Source organism: Corvus brachyrhynchos, unplaced genomic scaffold (genome assembly GCF_000691975.1).
Source record: "Corvus brachyrhynchos isolate BGI_N302 unplaced genomic scaffold, ASM69197v1 scaffold255, whole genome shotgun sequence".
NCBI classification, from domain to species: domain Eukaryota; kingdom Metazoa; phylum Chordata; class Aves; order Passeriformes; family Corvidae; genus Corvus; species Corvus brachyrhynchos.
Genome location: NW_008238358.1, coordinates 1,791,034 through 1,802,727, shown reverse-complemented (window position 1 = coordinate 1,802,727; position 11,694 = coordinate 1,791,034).

The following is an 11,694-nucleotide window of genomic DNA, read 5'->3' as shown; positions in this document are numbered from 1 at the left end:
GGCCCTCCGGAGAAAGCCATGAGCTGCAGCTCTGCACCAAGAGTCTGCAAACCGCCGGTACGCGCCGTCCCCCCTGCGCAGCCGAGGGCTCGTTCTGGCTCTCTTTCCATTCACATTGATTCACAGCCCTTTTGCCGCAAGCACCTGGGGACAGGAGAGTAGCTAGGAAAGGGGACAGTCCCTGGTATCTCAAGGAGCAGTGTTTCTCCACCTGCTAATCCATGTGGATCAAAATTCTTCTGCCTTTACAGGCCCGCAGGGAGCTAGCTAGCAGCACCCCACAGATTGTGGCATGTGCCTCACCTCAGCTGTGGCCCATGGATCTAACTGCTCTGCTGCAAGCAGAAGAGCTAAGCTACACAGCTGGAAGGAACGCTGTGTGTCCCTTCTGGAAAACCACCTACTCTGATGGCCTGCTGCACATGATGGGCTGCAGTCCTCTGTTCAACGTGGCCACTTTGTGAGCTGAGCCAAGGAAAACTGCATGTGGGAAAAGGAACTTGGAGGTGCCTCTTCAGCTGAGATCCCATTCAGCCTTTCCCCAGGGTCCAGAGGAATTTGATGCATTTCCGAAAGTAACAAATGTTCTTGAAAGCAGTGACATTCAGTGCTGAGTATCAGAGGTCTCCCAGGACAGCATTGGACAGTTCCCACATGAGAGGATGTGGGGAGGAGAGAAAGAGGTCAGGGGTCTGTTTGCTCATTCTTTATATGAAGGCCAGATGAGGGAACTGGAGGCTCCAGAAGGTTCACCACAGTTCTCACAACTCTGTTCATTCCATAGTGCTTACTTGTCTCAGTTGGTAAACAAAGCCCAATAGTACAAAACCCAGAAATAAGCTTTACTTGATCTAGTCAACTATTCCAGATTTACACTTCTGCTTCCCAGTTTAAAACTCTGCAAGACAAAGTATGACTCCATCCCAGGACAGCAGGAAATATTCCCTACATTTCCCATGAGCTCCCGAACTACTGATAGCCTTTGGGCTTCTCACCTCACATCCTCAGGCAGTGATATTCCTTCAGCCTTGTAAATTATGAAAACACCAGTGCTGAGCAATGACAAAATGTTCCCTGGTGGGAGAATTGGGCTCTGCACAAAACTGGCCAAAGGACAAAGCCACTGGTTTTCCTCCTGTGTGCTGCTCCCACCAGAACACCTATGAGGATGCTACACCTGCCATGCCTTACCTGCTGACTGGGGAATGGCGTAGTGACTGCGCAGTGAAAAATGAACTTGAAATATTGGACTTGTCCAATATTGGGTTGGACCCCCATGATACTGATAGCGCCTTTTCCCTATCTCATCCAGCATCTGCCATGCTGTGCCTTGTGGGCCTTGTCTGGGTCCATGTGAATCTCTGTGACTGGACCCCGGTGCAAATGGTCTGTAACCTACAGAAGAGCACCGAGCTTTCAGCTGTGGTCTTCCCAGCACAACTGTGAGCAACACAGAGTAGAAAAAGCAGGGAGCACGTTCCCTTCTGGAGGACATCTGAGGGGGGCATCCAGCCATGCAGCCACTCCGCACTAAAGCAAAGATGAGTAGTGCTGAGGGGGATACGAAAGGACAGACTTGGCTGGCTCACACGTGCTTCATAGTTACCCTCTATACTTCATCATTCCTGCCAAAGGCATGGTATTGCTGGTTCTGAGAATGTAGCATGTCAAGTGACATTTGGCTGTGGTAGACCTATTTTACAGTGACGCTTTCTACAAACCCACAAACTCAAACTGAAAAGGGGGAGGGCTTGCGAGAAATGAATTCTTCAGGAAGGTATGGCAGATGCGTTTCTAAGAATATACTGCATGATAAGACATAATGCTCTTGACAAAGGGGAAAGGCCAAAGATGTATATTGCCCTGTTCATCTATCAAGGAGGCCTGGTAAGAACATTATTGCACAGTCAATATGTTTTTACTTCCAAGTTATTTTATTCCTTACCCATTTACACCAGAGTTTTTACTTAATTTGCTATGCTTAAATATTTTGGAGGGATGCTGAATTTAGAGAAATTTAGCTGAGATTCACTCCCCATCTCTTTTTATCTTCCCTTTTCTTTGGGGCTGTCAAGTTATAGTGGTCAGCAGCTGTTGTTTCTTGTTACACCCCCACTTAAAAGGACTAGATACAAGATGACAAACCTGGTCCTAAAGTGAGGATGACAACACCATAAATGTGAAGCATAAATATCATAGAATCATAGAATATTCTGAGCTGGAAGGGACCCATAAGGATCATCAAAGTCCAGCTCCTGGCCCTGTACAGGACAACCCCACACATCATACCATGTGCCTGACAGTGTTGTCCAAAGGCTTCTTGAAGGTGTGGGTGTATTTTAGGGGAAAAACTAACAATACTTTTAAGAGTTGAGGCCCACTCTTTAATGTAAAAGGTATGTTCTTCCTAGAAGGGGAGAAACTTGTGGGTTCCTTATAAAGCCTCAGGGTTCCAACCCCCAGAGTTACAGGAACATCGGCTCAGAAAGCTTGCAAGAAAAAGTTCCCTTCACACAATTTCCCTCGGGTTAAATCTCGGTCTGTGTCTGTTAGTAAATCAAATGGGTTCAAGGACACTCCTGTGAAAACCTCTCAGCCTCCAAAGCTGGGTGGCTGCATCCAAACTGCTTATCTGGAGCTGGTACTGGAACATCCTCACTCCACAAGTGTGGGGCCCTTTGGTGAGAGCACTTGCTGGCTGCCCTGGGGTAAGGGCTGGCTGTCCCCCTGCCAGCACCATGAGCTGGTAACTAACACTTGAGCTTTGAGTTTAAATACCTTACAACACTCAGGCATGGCTGCTGGAGAATGGTGTGGGGACAGACAGGGTATTCCTGGAGCCCAGGGCCATTCGTTCCAGAAACAAGTATCTTGTGGCAAACACCCAAAGCAGCATCTGCTGTTCACAGAGACATGTAGCAGGGTTCCTCACATCTCCATCATTCCTATAGCTATTGCTGATCCAACAGGATTTACCTTATAAACACAGGCAACTAGAGTGAAATCCTGGGCACCCCGAACTCCTTTCCCCTGACCTCCCTCTTTGAGGTTCCCAATATGCCCACATTTGCCTTATCCTTTGTAAAGAGAGCTCAGCCCTGCTTTAACCCCATCACATTCACTGGATATGTCTGTCTGTCTCTGTAGTGAACTGTGTGTTTCTGGAAGACATTCTCCTGTTCAAATTCAATATTTCTGATATTTTCACAGCTCCTCCTTCAGCCCTTTCTATCAGAACAAATGTACCATTTTGCTAGAAAACTTTACTACAGCAGTCATTGCTTAGAGGGCCTTTGAGGTCAAAGCTGAGTAGACCTCAAGTGCCTCACCAGACAACTGTGCAGAAATAAATTTCAATTTCAAAGATTCATTCAATTCATTTATTCCCTGAGCTGACACTCTTCACAAGTGTGAGCCATATCACACTCGTGTGTCAAGCCATATCACAGACTACATGGTTAGGATTTAATTATCTTCACTATATATTAGATGTACTGTATACAGTGTGCTGGAGAGTCAAGACTTAGAAAGATTTAAACACAAACAAAATGTATGTGGTTGAGGAGAAAGCCTTGAGGAATTCTCCAGTCCTATCCTGACTGTCAGGAGTGTTTTGTGCTAGGTAGTATTTTAGGACATGTTTTCATGATCTGCTTTACCTGATCTCAGTCAGCATCATCAAGAAAAGGCAGCACCATCCAGACTTCTTCTCTGGCCTCTAGCTGCACCACCACTCTGTTGTGGTGGCACTGGGATTAATTTGGCAGTGGCATGAACTGGAGCAAAGAAAGGATTTAGCTTGCACAGTTGCACAAAGGCTAATGCCACTACAAGGGAGAGAGAGCCACTGGGCTACTCAGCTAGGGATTTGGGGGAACAGGCAATGATCCTGCCTATTCTGGTAGAAGTTGCTCTTCCATGGGGTTAGACTGTCAGTGAAATTACACCCACAGGACAGGGACCCTTCCTTCTCTGTGTCATCAGACAATTCAGGCACTGTGCAGTGTCTTCTCGCTTGGATCACAATGATTTATACAGTAAAATCCCACAAGTTTAATCAATTAAAAGGTGGTGGTTTTAGCCTGCCTGAGGGAAATGATGAGTTGGGAGGGTGATAGCTACTTTAGTTTAAGAGATAAGAGCTGAGACCTGGCAGTAGCAGGTCAGTAGCAGGCCAGTCCTCCCTTGGCAGGGAAGGCTTAGTGCTGCCTTGTGTAAGATTGCGGTCACAAGAGGAATCTTTTAGCAGCTCAAAAGCAGCACCACAGTGCCTGCACGGAATGTGTGCCCACGGTGTAACAGTAGAGGTGGCCCTGTTGGTTGGCAAACAGTGCTGCTCCCTGAGGAGAATTTCCTCTTGAAGGTTGACAATTGCCAATGCAAATTAGAGCTGCCTGCAGTTTTAGGAGTACAAGGACAAACTTTTTGTCATGTCTTCACCAGAAATCAAGTCACATGAAACATGATTTGCCACTGAGACATGTTGAATGTCTGGGCTTCACAATGTCCCTGAAATGAGCACAAGCAACTCAGGAGGATAAGGTGCTGTCAGCTAAGCTCTGCTCCTGCCTGATCTTCAAGGACTGGAGGTCTCGGTGGCATTGGAATTCAAGAACTGATCTGTCCTTGATAACATAATACCTTAGCATCTGCCTTCCCTTTCCTGCTAAATGATGGTTTCTGTAGGCACACACTCTTGCAAAAAACTTCCAGATATCAAGGGGAAAAAATGTCCAACAATGACACAAACAACTATAGTAGGCATTTAAACAGCTAGGAGGATACAAGCTAGATGTGGCCTTCATGATATTTGCTATTAAACTACATTACTGAGCAAAAGCCTTGAAGAACCTGTGGACACTTAAGTGGATCCAAATAATAGCAAATGCAGGTTAATTAAAAATGCAGTTAAACTCTGAAGTGCAGAGCAAATGGATTACCATGTACACTGTGTGCAGGTGGCTGCTGTCCATTTTAGTGCAAGGGGAAGGACCTGTGCTCAGCTGGGGCACCCAGGATACCACCCCGTGGCCTCACTGGCCCTATGCATGAGTGGGAAGTGCAAGAATGAGAACATTTCTTGTGCAAATTGCAAGCAGCAATACTAAAGCAAGAGGCAGGAGTGTTCCTCTTTAAGGTCAGCTGAAAAGCCTGGCAGCATGAGGGTGAATGAGGTCAGACTCCTGCTTCAGAAAGGCTGCTGGGGAGGGACTGACTGTGATTCACTTCAGGAGGGTGTTGGTTGACAATAAGGAGGAGGCTGGCAGCCTTTGCTTCCCACCATGCTCACTGGTGCAGTGTTGGCAGTCGCAGGGCACAGAGAAGAGGGAAATGAAGGGATTGGTGTGGCTGCAAAAGGAGGGGGGAATCAAAGCTTCTTCCTTTCCCTCCTCTGCTTCTGGTCCCTCAGTTTGACCGTGTGTTCTGTTGTGTTTCTTGGTGTTTGTTTTCCTTAGAGGTTCACCTGCAAGGACAGACCTCTGTGAAGAGAATCCCTCCACCGTGTGCCAAAAAGAACTCCTGCTCTGCTAGAGATCCTGAGCAACATCAACTGGCAGGCCAGGCCTGCTCTCCCTGCTCTCCCTGCCATCCCCACCATCCCTGTATTGGTGCTACCTGGGGGTGCCATGGGTGCCCCAGGGACAGGTGGCTGCTCCTCGTCCTTTCTGCTCACACCATCAGAGTAGTAATAGGTTTTACAAGTAACTTCATGAACCAAGTCATGGAACCATTTCTGTCATCTCAGGTGCATTTGCCTCACAGGATGGCAGCATTTGATATCTCAAAAGATATAGAACATTTTGTTGTAAGCAAAAGAAAAGTAGAGAAGATTGATGATGGTATGAGGGAGGCTGGAAATGAGCTCAAAACCATAGACAAGGCATAAGTCTAAATAATCAGATGAGTGAGGAGGGTTATAGTGTACAAGTGAAGAGTCATTAAGTCATGTTTCAAGCTTGTACCATAAAATGATCTATAACTATTTCCCAGAAGGTGATTAGTTTGCATAATTCGGAAGTTTTATGAATGGTGTTCATTGGAACTCAATGAATAATTTTTTTTTGTGTTTCATTGGCAAATTTGGAAAGTCAAGAGGACTCATTTCAGTCAGACTGAAAGGAAAAAATTTGATTCTTTTGTGAATTGAGATGTAAACCAGTAATAATTTGGAGGCTTCAAAACAGACATTTAATCCTAAAAAAAATTAAGGCCTGATTTTGATTGTGGCTATTTAAATATTGTTGAATATTTTAAAAGAGAGGGATTTTTGAAAGAAAAATTAAATAATTTAATTTGAAAAAACATCGAGAATTATTTAATTTGAAATTCTGAATTTTTTTCCTTGATATTAAAGAATTATGATTGTACTGGCCAAGATCCTGAAGTGTATTACTATCTCCTGTGCTAAACTTTTGGCTGCAGAAGTTTATTTCAAAAACAAAAGCCCCATTCCAAGGCTTGACAGTATATTGGGCAAATCCAAATTTCTCAAGACTCCAGAGCCTGCAGCTCCATGTGTCTCTAGCTCCTCAGTGGCCCAGGGACTTCAACAAAACACTAATCAGTCACTGCCAAGTCACAGACAGAAATTATAGCTGCATCCTCTCCAGAGCCTGCTTTTGCCAGCTCAGTGCATTACGACTTAGTATGCAATCTACCATTAAATAGCTTGCAAATGAAATTACTCTGTTTCAGGATGCAGTATGAAAAGAGCAACAAGAAAAGTGCTCTTACAGAGCATTAGTAGTTAAACCCCTTCAAGGCAAGAATGGGCAGTGCTGTAGTTCAGTAGCTGAAGGAATGGTACTGAAGGGGGACTGAGTCCTGCTTCACCCGTGTAGCCCAAAGCCCTTGGTACAGAGATACCAGGTATTTTCACTGAATCTTGACCTCTGGCAATAACCCAACACAGGCTGATACATGAGGCATGCAGTATTGCAGCAACATCCCTTACAAGGCTGTGGCAGCAAAATTTGTTGATGTGCTTAGGTCCTTAGAGTAATGAGAACTAGGCAGTCTGCTTTCTTCTAAAAGACATCAGTTAGTTGCTGACATTTGAAACTCACAAAAAGTGGGTTAATACAATGGCCATTTGAATGAGCAAACATAGCAAAAAACCTTAGGAAGTGAAACTTTCTCAAGAAAGCTTTGCTTAACTGCAGTTCCTCTTGCTGAAAAAGGTTCCCTTCACCTTTTTCTCATTTCACCCATTATTGGTTCTAGATAGAAAAAAGAAAAATTTTTGCCAGTATGTAAGACACTGCTGGGTGGCTTTTTTTGAAAAAGAGCTAATAATTAAAAAAAAAAAAAAAATTGTTGGGGACTTAAAAAAGTTTTATGAAAATAGGTGCATGCATTTCCTAAAAAACATTTCTTCAAAATTGTAGAATTCAAAACATTTCTTCCTATTTTGCTTAGAGTTTGATTTTTATTGGATCCCATCCAACACGTTTGTTTTCTTTGTATGTACCAGATATAATCTCACTGATACAGAAAAAATAATTCCCCAAGTGGAGTGTTACCCACAAGCCCATCCTTCTTTTTATATACCCTCTTACTGATTTTGCAGCCTTTTTTCATAATCTCTTTCCCCTCTAGGAACACATTTGCAAACTTCCTTGATTCTCCCCTTCATCCCTAGTACACAGGCCAACAAAGCTGTTCACTGTCATATGTTCTAGTATGTTATCCCTGTGGCCAAAACATTAAGAATTCTTTTGGAGGATGGATTTGAATTTTAAAATGTAGTTTTTCCTCGCTGAGTTTTCAGGTATGATAGCAGGAGGAACCAGCTAGAGCTGTGAAGAAGCACTTAAGTCGAATGCTCAGTGCAGTCAGAGGCTTTATAGCAGGCATTAATCAGTGCTCAACTTAAATAACCAGGAGAGCAAGCTGGCCACACACATTCAACTTAATATCCTATGAGTTGCTATGATGTGACTGTCTAAGAATATGAGAAAGATAAAGTTTGTAGGGAGCACTAATGTCTGTCAGCAAAGAGGTAGAGTAAGAAGGAGCTTCTGAGCAGAGCTTCTGAGTAGAGGCTTGTCAGCTATTTCAAACTTCCCTTTGGCTAATGAAAGACTTCAGCCTCCCCTTGCACATCTAGTCTTTCAGACATTTCAGGGGTTTGTTTTTGTACTTAGCCCTGGTAGGCACTTAGGGAAAGGGCAATTGCTAAGTCCTAGAAATATGGTTTCAAATACTTCATAAACTAGGGAAGACAAAGGGAGTTTGAGTTATCACTAATCCGAGAGCAAGGCTTTGTACATGAGATCAGATTCTGTGGTGAAGAGTGGGTTGAACAACAAATCCTGCAGCTAATACATTTTGGAAGGTATAGGACCTGCTTTTAGTTTGCTGACTCACCTGATTCCAGCAATAAAGGCACTGCTTGGCTCTAGTGTCCCATTTGCAGAGCCGTCTGCCTTATGGAGTGACAATTTTTTTGTAACTGCTATACTTCAAAACCAGAAAGATTCTTGCAAAGTCTGGGATTCATTCTACAATCCTCTGCTAGAAATTCTGTATCTTTGTTTTCCAGAGCCCCCAGCCTAGGATTTAATAACTATTCTGATGGCAACTCATAATCCTTGCACACATCACTGTAAACTTTCAGTAACATGTGGTGTCATGACCAAAGGCAAACAGATTGAATATTAAAGTTCCTTACATCAGGGCATCAACCCTACAGATCTTAGACATAATTCCCAGGAATACATTCTTGTACAAGCCCTGAATAAACAATCTGTGATAAAGCCACTATTCATTTTATGCTTTTTGTAAATAAAACTGCAAGGAAAGAGGCAAGGAGAAGCTGTCTGAAACAGAAAGGCAAGGCAAGGTTTATAGCAAGGAGGGATTCTGAAATGGTTCCCATCCCTCAGTGCTGTGTTTCCACATCACCTTGCTCTGTCATGCAAAATTTAAAGAGCATTATTGACAGGAATGGAGGTGGTGCATTATCTGGTCTTCACTAAAATGTTTTGTCACTCATAAGAGGCTTCTGGGGAGGTTTTGTCTGGAAGTATATTTCGCTCAGCCTAACAGTGACATCTGAAAGCTAAAAAGCTACATATACCCTTCACCGATCCAGGTACTCATATTTCTGCCAAAACATCCTTTCCCCCCATTGGTATTCCCATTTCCCTATCTCCATCTCATCACAAGCCCTCTGAAATTTCCATGTAGAAGCTGTTTCCCTAAGATGTCCAAGGCTTGTGGCCTGTGTTCCCAAACTTCGTGTGCCCCTGGGAAGAGATGCATACTGTGCTGTAGTTCTGAGATCTAATCCCTGCAAAGGCAAATCGGACAAAATATGGATCTGGTTGAATGTGGCCAAACAAGAAGCCTTAGCTCAGGATTCCCATACACCTCAACTGCTGAAACAGTATCTGCTGGCCTTGACAAATGTTGGCTCACTGCTGCGTATTCCAAATGTTAGTGTAAATCTGTCAGTTTGAACACCTTGTAATTCTCTTTGTGCCTGTCCAGTGACTTCTGCCTTCTGCTACATTACTGAATTCTCCCTTAATTTAATTTAATTTACTTTACTTTCATTTTCTAGCCCATCCCATTCTAACTATCAGCTCACATCCACTCTTCAGAAATGGCCTCCAGACTTTGGCAAATAAAGCTGATCTTCATTACTCACTTGTCAATAATTAGAGAAGTACTTTAGAATCTGCTCCACGCGCTTCCTTGGATGAACTTCACACTGTGAGCTTAGGAAAATGCCTTTCTTTGTTAGGTCTCTTTCAAACATCTGGATTCTCCATATGTCAACTGAGCTGGAGCACTATCTCCTTTATGTAAACTTCATTGAGTCCTTTGCTTTATAAAGGTTTAATTCTAGGTTTTCCAGGAGTCCTGCTTTGATCTTAATCATTTGAAATGCCATAATTTTCTTTCTTGGTTGTTTTTTGTTTGTTTTTTTTACATCAGGGACTTCATTAACCCTGTGTAAACTGGAATTAAGCCCTTAATTATGCTCCTCATCTGTACCCTTTAAAAATATTTATTACCCATCTCATTTTTGATTAGAACATCATTTCTCACATGTTTTCAGCAAGACTTTATGATTTATTCTTGTGTCCCTCACTAAATTCAAACTGCTACACTTTCAGAGCCAGAGACTCAGAAATATGTCTATCTTTTGCTGTTTATCCTTTTTGCAATGCTTTAAGAAATAAAGGAAAGTGGAAGTAAAACATTTCTCCAGTATTTCTCCAGTCATGGGGTACACTTAATGGCTTAATTTTAGACTTGGGGGATTCCTTTGGTTCTTCTCTGCTTATTCATGAAAAGAGACTAGCTTTCAATGTCTGCTTTGGGGTGAAGATATCTGCTTTATTCTGTGCTCAATCCCAAGTGATTGGTCTAGAAACAACAAATATGTGGAGCTCTGCTTTGGAAAACTCCTTCCAGTAAAGGAAAGTCATTAAACATCTGCCAAGACATTTATGGTCTCTTAAAATTTGTCCTAAAATCTTTCCCTTGCCACAACCCCCTAAAGGAAACTGGAGAAGAATAAGGAAGTCGGTGAAGACCTTTTGCCTGTGTTGTTTCTAAGCCTTGTGTCTCTATTTCCTCTTACTTCTGTCTGTATCTCTTTCCATACATCTCAGACCTTACATTCTGACAGTAAGCTGCATGGGGATAGGGTGGGGGCAATACATTCACACAGGCCTGGTTGCTACTGACAAAGAGGTGGCTTCTGACAAATAACAGGTAGCAAAGCCAGCCAGGTAAGGGCTAGAATGCAGACACTCAAGGCTAAATGAGAACTGTTAGCACGAAAAGTTGGGAAGAAATTTGCCCTCTGTGTTAGATAATTATAGATGCTGTGTGTATCAGAAAAGCTTGGATATAATTAACTTTACAGTAGGGGAAACAAAGCCTAGCTTCCAGAAAAGAAATACCAACTATTGTATCACAAAGAAAAAGGACAGTCACACATCCACCCCCATCTCAAATCTTTTTGGACAATCTGCTGGTCATCAGAAGTGCACAGGAAGACCAACCCTGTGTGCCCTAAGAAGTAGTGGAAAGAGAATTGCTCAACTAGTGCTGTCCTCACCTCTTCTGAGGCTGGATTGAGGGCACAGGCTTAGGACTGGAGAGCAGCATTTACAGAACCAGGTTAGAAGCTGAAACAAAGGCAGTAATTCTGAGACACTTAAAAATCAGTAGTTTTGTGATGTGAATTGTGGTCCCTTCAGGAACTAAGCCTGATCCACCAAACTTGGTTACATCTAGGTCTTTACTTACACTAACCAGGTTTTAGTCCTTTAATGGTAATGAAACAGTATTTTTCCAGTCACTCTGTTATTTCCTTTTCTCTTTACCTCTTGTTTTGAAGATTTTTTCTTCAGCCATACCATCTGAGGTATGGATTTTTTCAAATGACAGTGCATTTCAAAACCCCAATAGGTTTGTGGCAAACTAACATGGTAAAAACGTGAACTGTTGAACATAATAAGACATGATCTCACATTAGCAAAATATTCTGAAACCAGATACTTATGCAAATTATAAGAATTTCTTCTCCCCGTTACATCTCAAGCAATTTGCCAAGCAAGTTCCTGTCATAGAAGAAAAAAACATGGGCAGCATGAGACAGGCTTAAAAGTGTGAAAATAATTTTGTGAATAATAACATTTTGCAATGGGAATTCTGACAGAGTATCAGCAG